The sequence below is a fragment of the Mobula birostris genome, chromosome 12 (genome assembly GCF_030028105.1).
Source record: "Mobula birostris isolate sMobBir1 chromosome 12, sMobBir1.hap1, whole genome shotgun sequence".
NCBI classification, from domain to species: Eukaryota; Metazoa; Chordata; class Chondrichthyes; order Myliobatiformes; family Myliobatidae; genus Mobula; species Mobula birostris.
The window spans coordinates 40,788,171-40,803,631 of record NC_092381.1 but is presented as its reverse complement, the minus strand read 5'-3'; the positions used below and the strand labels follow the sequence as shown (position 1 = coordinate 40,803,631).

At 45.2% G+C, this 15,461-nt stretch overlaps 1 protein-coding gene across 1 annotated transcript in view; it reads left to right on the top strand.

Moving 5' to 3' along the window:
• The first annotated feature begins 1,491 nt into the window (after window positions 1–1,491).
• dmap1 (DNA methyltransferase 1 associated protein 1) overlaps window positions 1,492–15,461 on the top strand; it is a 112,224-nt gene continuing 98,254 nt past the window's right edge. Inside the window, exon 1 of the mRNA XM_072273656.1 lies at window positions 1,492–1,594. The gene's annotated coding sequence lies outside the window, so the exon portion shown is untranslated. The remainder of the gene's footprint in view (window positions 1,595–15,461) is intronic.

The window sequence follows — 15,461 nt, the reverse complement described above, 5'->3', positions numbered from 1 at the left end:
TAAGGAAAACATTTTTGCTGGCCCAGAGATTAAACGGGTCATCAATGACAGGCATTTCGAAGAAATTCCAGTGGAACCGGAGAAAATCCGATGGAAGGCATTCAAGGATGTTGTGGAAAAATTTCTTGGCAACTACAGAGCACCAAACTATGTGAAGCTGGTTGACAACATGCTTCAAGCATACAAAATCGTGAAATGCAAAATGTCACTCAAGGTTTATTTTCTGCTTCCCAGTTAGATTTATTCCCTACAAATCTTGGCGCTGTCAGTGACAAGCGGGTCATTGCAGTCATGGAGAAACGGTTATCAGGACAATTGGAATCCATTAATGCTGGCTGATTATTGTTGGACACTTAAGCGAGAAACCTCAGACAATGAGTACAAACGAAAACAATTTTAGCTTAGTTAAACTATTGCAAAGTGTCAGCACTATTATGCAATTCAACGCATTATATTCAATAAAAGTCAACTTCTTGTTTTTCCAAATTCTTACGTGATACAAGTAGCCTGAAATTATGTGTTCAGCTTCAAGCGGTCTATTATAAACAAACAAAAAAAATCTGAGGAAACAACACTTTCTAAAAAAAAAATTGCTGTCCTGTGTAATTTGCTCAGGGCTCTCTCGCACGATTGCCCTTATAAGCCCACTCCGCGTTCTCTTCCATAGTTATTCCACAGGAGAGACTCCCTCTCACAGGGTTAGTTCTTTCCCCCATTACCTGGGCTCTATCATACAGTCACTCCACGTTACAGACTTTCCTCTCTCCCCCCTCTCATTACCTGTCCTCTTTACTACACGTCTTCTCACGCCCTCACTTTCCCGCGCTCCCTCCACGAACGCGAGAACTCCCTCCTTCACCTGCTCATGTCTCGCGCCCTTTTAAACGGAACGTCCCTTGCGCGCGCCTTCGTTTGCACTCGAGGCTCGAGCTCCCTCATGCCTTCACCCACTCGGCAGCTTAGACACAACACACCGCGGATGCTGGAATCTGAAGCAGATGAGGGGTCTCGAACCAAAGACGTGGACTGTCCATTTCCCTCCCTCCATAAATGTTGCTCGACCCGCTGAGTTGCTCCAGCGTTTGGTGTGATGCTCTTCATCGAAACATCTCGGTGTAAGTTTGGTCGCTGCTTTCAAAAGCAGTTTACACAGACACCATGCGGCATTTTTTTTTAGCATTTAATGACAAATAATCACTCTATTCGTACCTTCCTGCCTTGAAGCTGAAAATTAATCTTAAAAATATTGCGGATACTGGAAACTTGAAATAAAAACAAATCGCTGTAAACACCCAAAGGAACAGGCGGCATCCAGTGGAAAAGAAACAGAGTAGAGGTTTCAGGATCATTCATTTGATGAATGGTCTTAAACTGGAAATATTAACTCTTTTCTGTTTCCACTGACAGGGCCTGAACTGTTAGTTTCCCGGAAAAATTAATTCACACTCCAAACTACAAGTCCCGTAGGGCCATGCAATTTGTACATGCGCAGAATGACGAACTGGATCTCCCACAATGCAGCTCGGCCGATACCAGTGTTATGCGGAAAGCGCTGTCGGAAGATTAAAAGAGAAAAACTGTGCTAGTTTTGGGGGTGAGTAGTAGAATCGTGTGTTTTTGTGCTTATAATAGGAGAGCATCGTCTTTGTAATTATGCATTGATCATGTTTATTACCATTGCAGATGTTAGAATGAAGTGATTGGGCCTAGGAGTGAAGCCTTGTGTAATGACAGATTCGCGCTAGCTGCCCTGCCTCTGGTATTGATATGTCCAGCAGGTGGAAGCAGATTTCAATTCCAAACTATTGGCTTATGTTGAGAAATTTATCTTTTTTTCGTTGTAATGTGTACATAATAAGAAAAACTGCCAACGTAATCAGTGAAAATGTATAGGGCGAAGTGCATGACATTTGAAAACTTACGTGTAATTGAGTTCCACGTGGTTGCTGTTTTGACTATCGCTTTTTGAAACTTTCCCCTATTACAGCCGAATAATTAGAACGTGTGAATTGGAAATGGGCCACTCCGTTCCTCACACCTTATTTCGCCATTCAGTATGTCGCACTTAATAGGATAAACAATAGATGTTGTTTATCCCCTGTGGAAAGATGGTTGCAAATATCTGTTTAATTCAAATTTTATTCCTAGCTTTACAATTTTAAATACTCAAACTCAATTTGTATAGCACTAACACTCCGTTAACTTCTTAAAGCATGTCTTGCAACTGTTTTGTGCCAAACCCCTATTTTAAAAAGCCAAACCTTGATAGTGAAGTACTAGCTAATGCCAGCGTATATCAAATCTCTCCCTTCTTGGGCAAGATTCTTGAAAAAGTCATTTTCAACCAACTCAACTTTCTGAATGAGAACAAAATTCTGGAAAAGTTTCTGTCAGGTTTTAGAGCAAACTTCAGCATGGAGTTAGGTCCTTACCAAAATTGTCAGTGACAATTTTAGCTTAGCACTGATGCCAACAGGATCTCAGTTCCAATTTTCCTAGATCTAAGTGCTGCCTTTGACACAATTGACTAGAACATTCTCCTTGATTGCCTTGAGAACTGGGTTGGCATTTCTGGTAGTTACCTTGGTTGGGTTCGCTCGTATCTCAGAGATAACTTTTGTCTGTTTCGGAGACCATTTTTCTAAGAGGTATAATGTTACGTTTGGTGTCGTTCACGGAAACTGTCTTGGTTCCCTACTCTTCTTTTGGAGACATCATTAAAGAGCATAAACTTGATATCCACAGACATGCAGATAGCATACAATTGTATATCTCAGCTGAGCCTGATGATGATAACACCCTATTTACTCTGACTTCTGATAGAGCGGTAAGAAACAAATAGATGAGCAGTAATTTTCTCAAACTAAATTAAGATGAAACTGTGAAATGCTCTTAGTTGGTCCCAAAGAGGAAAAAGAGATAAACTATTTGATAAACTTGGAAATGGCTTCCCTTGTAAAATCAGAAGTAACAACCCTGGGTGTTGTCCTTGATTCAGAAATGAGTTTTAAATACCACATAAAGAAGGTAACCAGAGAGGCATTTCTGTTCTTAAGAAATATTGTGAAAGTATATCCTCCATTACTGTCACGTGATGATGCTGAAAAACCAATTCACGCCTTGAGTCAGATAGACTAATTATTGCAATGCACTTGTTACTGTCCTTCCAAAGTAATCTATTCACAAATTTCAACTCAAGTCAAGTCAATTCATGTCACTTTTTAATTGTCATTTCAACCATAACTGCTAGTAGAGTACACAGTAAAAACAAGACAACGCTTTTCAGGACCATGGTGCTACATGAACAATACAAAAACTACACTGAACTACGTAAAACAACACAAAACTACACTAGACTGCAGACCTATCCAGGACTGCATAAAGTGCACAAAACAGTGCAGGCGCTACAATAAATAATAGACAAGACAATATGCACAGTAGAGGGCAGTAGGTTGGTTTCAGTCCAGGCTCTGGGTATTGAGGAGTCTGATGGCTTGGGGGAAGAAACTGTTACATAGTCTGGTCGTGAGAGCCCAAATACTTCAGTGCCTTTTGCCAGATGGCAGGAGGGAGAAGAGTTTGTATGAGGGGTGCATGGGGTCCTTCATAATGCTGTTTGCTTTACGGATGCAGCATGTGGTGTAAATGTCTGTAATGGTGGGAAGAGAGGCCCTGATGATCTTCTCAGCTGTCCTCACTATCCGCTGCAGGGTCTTGCGATCCGAGATGGTGCAATTTCCGAACCAGGCAGTGATGCAGCTTCTCAGGATGCTCTCAATACAACCTCTGTAGAATGTGGTGAGGATGGGGGTTGGGAGATGGACTTTTCTCAGTCTTCGCAGAAAGTAGAGATGCTGCTGGGCTTTCTTTGCTATGGAGCTGGTGTTGAGGGACCAGGTGAGATTCTCTGCCAGGTGAACACCAAGAAATTTGGTGCTCTTAACGATCTCTACAGAGGGGTCATTGATGTTCAGCGGAGAGTGGTTGTTCCGTATCCTCCTGAAGTCAACAACCATCTCTTTTGTTTTGTTCACATTCAGAGACAGGTTGTTGGCTCTGCACCAGTCCGTCAGCCGCTGCACCTCCTCTCTGTATGCTGACTCATCGTTCTTGCTGATGAGACCCACCACACTCATGTCATCGGCGAACTTGATGCTGTGTTTCGAGCTGTGTTTTGCAGCACAGTCATGGGTCAGTAGAGTGAACAGCAGGGGACTGACCACACAGCCCTTAGGGGCCCCCGTGCTCAGTGTGATGGTATTGGAGATACTGCCTCCAATCTGGACTGACTGAGGTCTCCCAGTCAGGAAGTCTAGGATCCAGTTGCAGAGGGAGATGTTCAGGCCCAGTAGGCTCAGCTTTCCAATCAGTTTCTGAGGAATGATTGTGTTGAATGCTGAACTGAAGTCTATGAACAGCATTCGAACGTATGTGTCTTTTTTGTCCAGGTGGGTTAGGGCCACGTAGAGGGTGAGGGCAATGGCGTCATCTGTTGAACGATTGGGATGGTATGCGAACTGCAGGGGGTCCAGTGAGAGGGGCAGCAGGGTCTTGATGTGCCTCATGACGAGCGTCTCGAAATGCTTCATGATGATGGATGTGAGTGCGACAGGACGGTAGTTGTTGAGGCAGGACACTGAAGCCTTCTTTGGCACGGGGACGATGGTGGCGGCCTTGAAGCACGTAGGAACGACGGCGCTGCTGAGGGAGATGTTGAAGATATCAATGAGAATCTCAGCTAGCTGGTCTGCACATCCTCTAAGCACTCTGCCAGGAATATTGTCTGGTCCAGCAGCCTTCCGTGGGTTGACCCTTCACAGGGTTCTCCTCACATTGGCCATGGTAAGACACAGCACCTGGTCGCTTGGAGAAAGGGTGGTCTTCCTTGCCGCCATGTCATTTTCCGCCTCAAAATGAGCGTAGAAGTTAGTCAACGCATCTGGGAAGGAAGCATCACCAGCACAGGCAGGTGGTGTTGTCTTGTAGTTGGTGATGTCCTGAATGCCCTTCTGCGTGTTGCCACTGTTCTAGAAGTAGCTGTGGATTCGCTGGGCATGTGCACACTTTGCCTCTCTGATGGCCCGGGACAGTTTGGCCCTTGCTGTTGTTAGGACTACCTTGTCGCCTGCTCTGAAGGCGGTCTCATGGGTCCTCAGCAGTGCACGCACCTCTGCGGTCATCCATGTCTTCTGGTTTTTTTATTTCAATATATAATTTATTCAAAAATAAAATTATGTACAATAAACCATTAAATGACTCTCAATCCTTTACAGATGTTTCCATTACGGGCTTTACATTTCTACACTTTTAGCCACCCACGTGGCACTCTGTTGTTTCATCTTTCCACACCATTGTTGAGGGGTATACTCCCCACCACCCAACCCCTCCCACTCCCGCGGGAGAAGAACCCTAAACAGTGGTCCTTCCCCACCGGGCCCTTGCGGTGGCTGCACCAAGTTTCAGTGCGTCTCTCAGCATGTGTTCCTGCAGCCGAGAATGTGCCAGTCTGCAGCATTCTCCCACGGACATCTCCATGTGCTGGTAGATCATCAAATTTCGGGCCGACCGAAGAGTGTTTTTCACCAAGTTGATGATCTGCCAGCAGCACCGGATCTGTTTTTTTTTATTTCAAAATATACTTTATTCAAAAATAAATATATACAATAAACCATTCAATAACTTTTCCTCCTTTACATACGTTTCCATTATACTCAGTAAAATATCCGTATTAATAGCCACCCACGTGGCACTCCAGTAGTTCAGCTTAGCATATCATTGTTGAGGGGTATACTCCCCGCCCACCGACCCCTCCCACTCCCACGGGTGGAGAAACCTATACTGTGGTCCTTCCCCACCGGGCCCTTGCGGTGGCTGCACCAAGTTTCAGTGCGTCCCTCAGCACGTACTCCTGCAGCCGAGAGTGTGCCAGTCGGCAGCATTCTCCCACGGACATCTCCATGTGCTGGCAGATCATCAAGTTTCGGGCTGACCAAAGGGCGCCTTTCACCGAGTTGATGATCTGCCAGCAGCACCGGATGTTGGTCTCTGTGTGCGTCCCCGGGAACAGCCCGTAGATCAGAGAGTCCTCTGTTACGCAGCTGCTGGGGATAAAACGTGACACTAGCCCGACCATCCTCCTCCACACCCTCTTTGCGAACTGGCAGTGTGCAAAGAGGTGGGTCACAGACTCCTCCTCACTGCAGTCCTCCCGTGGGCAGTGGGGTGCGGGGACGACATTCTGGGCGTACAGGAGGGCTCTGACTGGGAGGGCCCCTCTCACCGCCAGCCAGGCGAGGTCTTGGTGCCTGTTGGTGAGATCTGGCGATGAGGCATTTTGCCAGATGAACTGGACAGTCTGCTCAGGGAACCACCCACTGTGTCCATCACGTCCTTCTCCTGCAGTGCCTGCAGGACACTTCGTGCCGACCACTGCTTGATGGCCCTGTGGTCAAAGGCGTTCTCCTGGAAGAACTTTGCTACGTAGGACAGGTATGCCGGCAACGACCAGCTGACTGGGGCGTTGCGCGGGAGTGGGGCCAGACTCATCCTTCTTAGCCAGGGCGACAAGTAGAACCTGGGCACATAGTGGTACTTGGTGCTCACATACCTGGGCTCTACACACAACCTGATGCAGCCACATACGAAGCTGGCCATCAGGGTGAGGGCGACATTGGGGACGTTCTGGTTAGCACCGGATCTGGTTAGCACGTGTAGTGATGGTCTTGGCCACAGTGACGTCATCAATGCACTTGCTCATGTGGCTAGTCACTGATGCCGTGTACTCCTCTAGGTTGGTAGAGTCGCTATTGGTTGCAGCCTCCCTGAACATGTGCCAGTCAGTGTGCTCAAAGCAGTCTTGAAGAGCAGAGATGGCTCCTGCTGGCCAGGTTTTCACCTGCTTTTGAACTGGTCTGGAGCGTCTGACGAGCAGTCTGTATGCTGGGATTAGCATAACAGAGATGTGGTCTGAGTAGCCGAGGTGGGGGCGGCGCTCTGCCCGGTATGCGCCAGGAATTGCCACTGTAGGCTTTTAACTAAAACTAAGGTGCTCTCCATGCTTAAAGCTCTCAATGGTCTAGAACCAAATTATATCGCAGAATCACTTTTGTTTTATAATCCTGCTCGAGCTCTCAGGTTTTCTTCTGCTGGTTTCTTAAACATTATTATTATCCATTTTTGTTTGTTGGATCTCCCCCCCCCTCCCCCCCCTTCCGTGCGCGCGCTCTCACTCTCTCCCATCCCCCCCCCTTTCTTGATCTCCCTGTCTCCATCTCTGGAGACAGACTGTCTGCTGATGGCTTTTATAAACCTGCTGACTTTTTACAGCTGTCGTGACTCTACCTCTTCCCACCCTGTCACTTGTAAAAATATTCTCTTCTTTTGGTTCCTCCATCTCAAGTTCAAGATCATTGTCATTCAACCGTACACATGCATATTGCCAAATGTGACTATGTTCCACCAGACCAAGGTGCACAACACAGTACGTACAACTCACGCACATAACACAAAGTAATATTACGACAAATAATTTAAAACATAATGAGGTGCATATATGATATAAGTTAAAACATGAATGGTATAATGTTACTGATGCTTCATACTGGATGCTGGCAGGGTGTTCAGTAATCTGAATCTGTCCACAACTTTTCTCAGGATGAGGCTTTCCATTCCAGAACATCTGAGACGTCCTCCTTCCAGGAATGGGGTTTTCTGTCCTCTGCCATCCATGCTGCCCTCACTTGCATCACTTCCATTTCCTGGACACCTTTCTTCATCCCATCACCCTACTGCCATAACAAGGTTAGAATTCCGCTTGTCCTTGCCTGCCATCCCACAAGCCTTCATATCTGGCATAACACTCTGTAACTTCCACCATCTTCAATGGGATCTTACCACTAAATGCATCTGTCCTTCCTTCTCCCACTCTGCTCTCTGCAGAGATTGTGCTCGATGCAACTCCCTTGTCCACTTGTCCCTCTCCATTTATTACCCTCCTGGCATTTATCCATGCAAGTAGGACAACTGCTACGCCTGCCCTTACTCCTTCTCCCTCACCACCATTCAGGGCTCCAAGCAGTCCTTCCAGCTGAAGCAACACTTCACCTGCGGAGTCTGTGAGGATCCCAGTGTGGCCTCCACCTTTGAGACCTGATATTGATTAGGGGACTGCTTCATTGAACCCCTTTGCTCCATCTTCCACAAAAGGACTTGTCTAGTGACTTACCTTTTTAATTTTACTTCACATTCCGACATGTCAGTCCATCGTCACCTCTCAAGTCAAGTCAAGTCAAGTTTATTGTCATTTAACTATAAACATGTATACCATCAAACGATACAGTCCTTTAGACCAGGATGTAAAACACAGTAGTACACAAAAAACACAATAACTTAGGAAAGTAAGTATAAAATCTAGGCATAAAGGAAGTGCATAAATTATATATTGTAAGGTACAGAACAGATTGCAATGCAATCCTTTGAATGGAATCCAGCAGGAAGTTCAGAAGTCTAATAGCCTGAGGGAAGAAATGGTTTTGCATCCTGACCATTCTTGTTTTTATGCATTGGAATCTCCTGTCTGATGGTAGAAAGTCAAAGAAGATGCTGGATGGATGGGTGGCATCCGATACTAAGGGCCCTGCGTATGCAGTGCTTCTGAGAAATTTCGCTGAAGGATGGGAGAGAGACCCCTATGATGCACTTGGCCGGTCTCACAGTGCTTTGTAGGGACATCCAGTCCAATGCTTGGCTGCTCCCTAACCAGATGGAGGTGCAGCTTGTCAACTACTGAAATGGTGAGGCCACTCTCAGGTTGGAGGAGTGATACCTCATATTCCATTTCCGGCAACACTTTTGGCAAGATGGCAGCTCTTATGGGGTCAACAAAAGGTGCTACTGTTCTATCTTCTCAAGACCCTGCTATACATTAAGAACTTAAAGGTACTGTAGGTCTACACCATCAACAAGTTGCTAGCTGGCTGAGATAATGAAGGAGCTGCACAATGTGTTGTTGCCTGAGTTGATGGAAACTTACAGTCAAATAGCAAGTGGCCATCATAATTGTTTTTCTTGTGATTGCAAGACCTCTTTGGACATTGTTAATCTAGTGTGCTGCAAGTTCGATTTGCTTATTTATTGGATGAGAGTAGGAGCAAATGGAGGGGGGAGCTCCTCGGTCATAGCAAGGACTAGGCCTGAAGCCTTGGTGCCAGCTGTTTGCAGCAGCCTGGAGTGAGGGGATGAAACCATTGGCGCTTCACTGGGGGTGGTGTGGTGCGGCATCGCTGCCCTTCCAAAATTTTGCTGGGCAGAAGACAAGCTCTGTTGTGGCCAACTGCAGATTTTTTTTATTTGGATGCATTCAATGAACTCGGGACCTCAAGCTGCGGAGGGCGCATAACACAGTTGTGGCAACTGAAGATCTCAAATGGACTAAGGCAAGGGTCCCCAACCTTTTTTGCACTGTGGACCGGTTTAATATTGACAATATTCTTGCGGACTGGCAGTCAAATACGTTGTGTTTACCCAGATATAGACTACAATGACCATGAAGCCTTGCGCACGCACCAGTGCGCATGCGCGTCGTAACCTGCCGATTTTTTTTTTCCCCTGCAAATCCTTTTTGGCGATTCTGTACTGGTGTGGGGGGGGGGTGGAGGAGGTGTTAATCACAACCGGAATATAGGTGATAAGTGGCTAATACACTCAATTTCATTTCTAAAAGGGTTTAACTAATGAATTTAATATTAAACACAGTGCATATTTTCCTCGCATGAATATAGTGATGTTAATTATCAGGGGAACTTGAAGTAAGTGTTGAACAAACTTCCAGTAGAAGTGGCAGAAGCAGGTTCGATATTATCATTTAAAGTAAAATTGGATAGCTATATGGACAGGAAAGGAATGGACGGTTATGGGCTGAGTGCAGGTCAGTAGGACTCAGTGCGAGTAAGAGTTCGGCACAGACTAGAAGGGCCGAGATGGCCTGTTTCCGTGCTGTAATTGTTATATGGTTATATAAGTAAGTCAATAGTATCATAACATTTTAAGTAACGTTTGGATATTAAACACACAGCACATATTTTCCCCGTATGAACATATAAAATCATTGCAACACACCAATATCGCTGATTCAGTGGGAGCCCTGGGCTTGTTTCCCTGCAACAAGACGGTCCCATCGAGGGGTGATGGGAGACAGCGATACTCGAAGGGGGTTCCTTATGTCCAGTCTATTCTGCAATTTAGTTTTCGTTGCATTCATTGCAGAGATACATTGGAAATGGAAGCAACGTTTTCAGTGCTTTCGTGGCTATCTCAGGATATTTAGCCTTGACTTTGATCCAGAATGCCGGCAGAAATGTTATATCAAACATACTTTTCAGCCCGTCGTCATTTGCAAACTCGAGGAGTTGATCTCCTTCCTGTGCTGACACGGATGACGCGAGGGTAATGACCTCGCGTGTGTTCGAGCTCAACAGTGGGTGGGCGTGACAGGGAATGAGGAAAGGTGCAGCTGGCTCATATCGCCAAATCATATTGTTTCCTCGCGGCCCGGTAGCAAATGCTTTGTGGCCCGGTGGTTGGGGACCGCTGGACTAAGGGGTCTGTACTATATACATATATATTTGTGTAGTTTCTGTTTTTGCTAATATTCTATTTTATATGACCATAAGGCATAAGAGCAGAATTAGGCCATTTGGCCCATCGAGTCTGCTCTGCCATTTAATCATGGCTGATTTAATCATCCTTTTTTCTCCCTCCTCAGCCCCACTCCCCAACCTTCTCGCTGTAACCTTAGATGCAGTGTCCAGTCAAGAACCTGTCAAGCTCTGCCTTAAATACCCTTGATGACCTGGCCTCCACAGCTGCCTGTGGTAATAAATTCCGCAAATTCACCACTCTCTGGCTAAAGAAATTTCTCCACATCTCTGCTTTAAACGTTGCCCCTCTATCCTGAAACTGTACCCTCTTGTCCTTGACTCCCCTATGGAAACATTCCTTCCATATCTACTCTGCCTAGGCCTTTCAGCATTCGAAAAGTTTCCGTGAAATGTCCCTTCATTCTTCTAAATTCCAGTAAGTTCAGATCCAGAGCTATCAAACACTCCCCATATGTTAACCCTTTCATTTCTAGAATCATCCCTGTGAACATCCTCTTGACCCTCTCCAATGCTAGCACATCTTTTCTAAGATGAGGGGCCTAAAACTGTTCACAATACTCAAAGTGAGGCCTCACTATTACCTTATAAGGCGTCAGCATCACCTCCTTGCTCTTGTGTTCTAGACCTCTTGAAATAAATGGCATTTGCCTTCCTCACCATCGACTCAACCTGCAAGTTAACCTTCAGGGTGTTCTGCACAAGGACTCCCAAGTCCCTCTGCATCTCAGATTCTTGGATTTTCTCCCCGTTTAGAAAATACTCCACACATTTATTTCTACTACCAAAGTGCTTGACCATGTATTTTTCTACTTTATATTTCATTTTCCTTTCTCTTGCCCATTCTCCTAATCTAAGTCCTTCTGCATCCTACCTGTTTCCTCAAGACAACCTGCCCCTCCACCAATCTTCATATCATCTGCAAACTTTGCAACAAAGCCATCTATTCCATCACCTAAGTCATTTATATACAGCATAAAAAGAAGTAGTCCCAACAGTGACCCCTGCAGAACACCACGTCACTGGCAGCCAAACAGAAAAGGATCCTTTTATTCCCACTTGCTGCCTCCTGCCAATCAGCCAATGCTCTTAACCATGTTAGTAACTTTCCTGTAATACCATGGGCTCTTAACTTGGTTAGCAGCCTCATATGTGCACCTTGTCAAAGGCCTTCTGAAAGTCCAAATATACCACATCCACTGCATCCCCTTTATCTATCCTACTTGTAATCTCAAAGAATTCCAACAGGTTCGTCTGGCAAGATTTTCCCTTAAGGAAACCATGCTGACTTTTCCTATCTTGTCCTGTGTCACCAAGTACTCCATAAACTCATCCATAACGATTGACTCCAGTGTCTTCCTAACCACTGAGGTCAGGCTAATTGGTCTATAATTTCCTTTCTGCTGCCTTCCTCCTTAAGGAATGGAGTGACGTTTGCAATTTTCCGGTCCTCTGGCATCATGAGTCTAATGATTTTTGAAAAATAATTTCTAATGGCACCACAATCTCTATTGCTACATTTTTCAGAATCCTAGGGTGCAGTTCATCTGGTTTGGGTGACTTGTGTACCCTTAGGTCTTTCAGCTTTTTGAGCATCTTCTCCCTTGTAATAGTAACTGCACTCACTTCTCTTCCCTCACACCCTTCAATAACTGGCACACTCCTAGTGTCTTCTACAGTGCAGACTGATGCAAAACACTCCTTTGGTTCATCTGCATCTTCTCGTCCCCTGCTATTATTTCTCTAGCCTCATTTTCTAGTGGTCATATATCCACTATCATCTCTCTTTTTATTTTTTACATACTTGGAAAAAGCTTTTACATACCATCCACTTTGATATTGTTTGCTAGCTTGCTTTCATATTTCATCTTTTCCCTCCTAATGATTCTTTTAGTTGCTCTCTGTTGGGTTTTAAAAGCTTCCCAATTCTCTGCCTTCCCACTCATTTTTGCTTTGTTGTATGCCCTCCCTTTTGCTTTTACATTAGCTTTGACATCCCTTGTCAGTCATGGTTGAACTATTTTGCCATTTTGGGTATTTCTGTGTTTTTGAAACACATCTCTCCTGCACTTTCCTCATTTTTCCCAGAAACTCATGCCATTGCTGCTCTGCTGTCATCCCTGCCAGCATAGAACCATAGAAACTACAGCACAGAAACAGGCCCTTTGGCCCTTCTTGGCTGTGCCGAACCATTTTCTGCCTAGTCCTACTGACCTGCACACGGACCATATCCCTCCATACACCTCCCATCCATGTATCTGTCCAATTTATTCTTAAATGTTAAAAAAGAACCCGCATTTACCACCTCGTCTGGCAGCTCATTCCATACTCCCACCACTCTCTGTGTGAAGAAGCCCCCCCAATGTTCCCTTTAAACTTTTCCCCCCTCACCCTTAACCCATGTCCTCTAGTTTTTTTCTCCCCTTGCCTCAGTGGAAAAAGCCTGCTTGCATTCACTCTATCTATACCCATCATAATTTTATATACCTCTATCAAATCTTCCAATTTACTTTGGCCAACTCCTGTCTCATACCACTGTAATTTCTTTTACATCACTGAAATACTGCTATGTCAGAGTTCACTTTCTCCCTATCAGATTTCAAGTTGAACTGAATCATATTGTGATCACTGCCTCCTAAGGGTTCTTTTACTTTCAGCTGCCTAATCACCTCTGGTTCATTACATAACACCCTATCCAGTATAGCTGAACCCCAAGTAGGCTCAATGACAAACTGCCCAAAAATACCATCTCATAGGCATTCAACAAACTCACTCACTTGGAATCCATTTCCAACCTGATTTTCCCAATTGACCTGCATTTGAAATCTCCCATGACTATCATAACATTGCCCTTTTAACACATCTTTTTTATTTCCTGTTGCAATCTGTGGTCCACATCCCAGCTACTATTTGGAGGACTGTATATAACTGCCATCTGGGTCCTTTTACCCTAGCAGTTTCTTAACTCAACCCACAAGAATTCAGCATCTTCCAATCCTGTGTCACATCTTTCTACTGATTTGATGCCATTCTTTACCAGCAGAGGCACGCTACTCCCTCTGCTGACCTTATGCCTCCGATACAACATGTAACCTTGGACATTCACCTCTCAACTACAACCATTCTTCAGCCATGATTCAGTGATGGCCACTACATCATACCTGATAATCTGTAAAAGTGCAACAAGATCATCCACCTTATTTTTTGTACTCTATGCATTGAGATATAACACTTTGCTGCATTTGCTACCTTGTTTTGATTCTGCATCCCTAATGCACTGATAGCCATCCTGCTGGCTGCAATTATGTCCTATCATCTGCCTACTCTTCCTGATGGTCTGATTGCACACTATCTTTGCTTTTTTACCATCCATTCTATCCTGTGTCCCTTCACTCTGGTTCCCACACCCCTGCCAAATTAATTTAAACCCTCCCCAACAGCTCTAACAAACCTGCCTGCGAGAATATTGGTTCCTCTCAGGTTCAGGTGCAACCCGTCACTTTTGAACAGGTCATACCTTCCCCAAGAAGAGATCCCAATGATCTAAGAGTCTGAAGACCTGCCCCCTACAGCAGCTTCTCGGCCACGCATTAGTTTGCCAGATCAACCTGTTTCTAACTTCACTGGCGTGTGCCACAGGCAGCAATACAGAAGTTACTACCTGGGAGGTCCTGCTTCTCAGGTTTATATCTAGCTCTCTAAATTCTCTTTTTGGGACCTCTTTGCTTTTCTTTCCTCTGTCATTAGTACCAATATGTACCATGACATCTGGCTGCTCCCCTTCCCTCTCCAAAATGTTGTTGATGCGATCCGAGGCATCCCTGACCTTGGCACCTGGGAGGTAACATACCATCTGGGTGTCCCATTCACATCCACAGAATCTCCTGTCTGTTCTCCTGACTATTTGAGTCCCCTAAAACTACTGCTCCCTTCCTCTCCCTCTTTCCCTTCTGCACCACGGACCTATGCTTAGTGCCAGTAAACCAGTCTCCGTGGCATTCCCTTGGAAGGTTATCCCCCACAACAGTATCCAAAGTGGTATACTTAATTTTTGAGGGGAATGACCATGAGGGCACTCTGTGCTAACTGCTTGTTCACACTTTCATTTCTCCTGACAGTCACCTACCTGTTTGCATCTTCCAGCTTCATGGTGACTACTTCCCCGTAACTCTGATCGATTATCTCTTCACTCTCCCATATAAGCCGAAAGTCATCTAGTTGCTGTTTCAGATCCCTAACACGGTATTCGAGGAGGTGCAGCGAGGTTTAGGTGTCAAAACCGTGACACCTAGCAGGAGTCAGGTGTTAGGACAAGGACTGGCCCTCAAAGCCTTGGTGTCACCTAGCGAGCATGGGCTCCAGTCAACAGATGATGTTGGTGGGCTGGGAAGTCTGAATTATATACATGCATATTGTGTGTCATTGTATTTTACTGATATTCTAATCACAAACAAGGGAAAATCTGTAGATGCTGGAAATCCAGGCAATACACCCAAAATGCTAGAGGAATCAGCAGGCCAGGTAACATCTATGGAAAAGAGTACAGTTGACGTTTCAGGCCAAGGCACTTCAGCAGACCCTTCCTGAGTTCTTCAGCATTTTGTATGTATGTTACTGATATGACTTGTATGTGCGAGGACTGGGCATCAAGCCCCAGTGTCGCAGGGGCAGGGGGACTCTTATTAGGTGATTCTCAATATATCTATGGTTCAAGAGCATAATGGTTGAGGGGTAATAACTGTTCTTGAATCTGTGGATGTGAGTTCAGAGGCTCCTATACCGCGCACCCAAATTGCTTCTCAGGCA